Genomic DNA, 906 nt, shown 5'->3' on the forward strand with positions numbered 1-906 from the left:
AAAAAAAAAAAAAAAAAAAAAACCCAGAAACAATATAGAAGATGTCGGACTAGAGACATCTCCTTGCTGGCTGGTATCAGTGAGAGAGGGAACAGAAGATTTCGGCCACCTCTGGCTGAGGGAACCCGCCCAGAAGCACTGCTCTGGGGGCACCATGTAGCAGTAGAAGACTCCAGGAGCCCGGGAGGAGGTCTGGAGCTGAGAGGTCAAGCACACAGGACAGGTGCTGGGCTTCGGGTAGAGGTCAGCAACAGCCCTCCCGTGGAGGACTGGCGGTGAGAAAGAGATGTCCTGCAGTGTTGTTTTTGGACTGGACTGCTCTCTAGACTGCCTTGGAGGGGCTTGGACAAGCAAGAGAACTCAAGCAGCATAGGCAGCTGAGATTGAGTGCCTAGCAGGGTAAAGTTCCCATCGGCGTGCCTATGGGCAGGCTGTCATTACAGGAAAGCCGTGCTAGAGAAACAGACCACCGGGTCCTAATGCACAGCTGTCTCTGGAGCCTCTGCTGAGCTTAAGCAGCCATACTTGGGGTGAGTTGAGCGCCCCACCCCCAACACCCACAAAACAACTTATTGAGGGCACTATCTCAAAGGTCAAGTCGTGCCACCTCAGAGGTGAGAGCTTTGAGAGGCTACTCCTGCAGGGACTCAGTGCTAGTGAAATGACTTGGCCCCGATTAGGAGCAAGTAGGTCAGGAGGACAGGTCCGGGTTTCCTCTGAAACTGGACAATGGCTTGCCGCACAGTATTATATAGCAGAGACTATGTGTGTTCTCCGTCTCCTACACCACAGTGCCACCTGGTGTCCAGGCAATATATTACTATTTATATGTTTCTGTATGTATGTATATGTGTAAATATACGTATATATTTTTCTCTCTTTTTCTTTTCTTTTTTTTTTTTTTTT

The sequence above is a fragment of the Otolemur garnettii genome, unplaced genomic scaffold (assembly GCF_000181295.1).
Source record: "Otolemur garnettii isolate 467f Iridium unplaced genomic scaffold, OtoGar3 scaffold00032, whole genome shotgun sequence".
In the NCBI taxonomy this organism is placed as follows: Eukaryota; Metazoa; Chordata; class Mammalia; order Primates; family Galagidae; genus Otolemur; species Otolemur garnettii.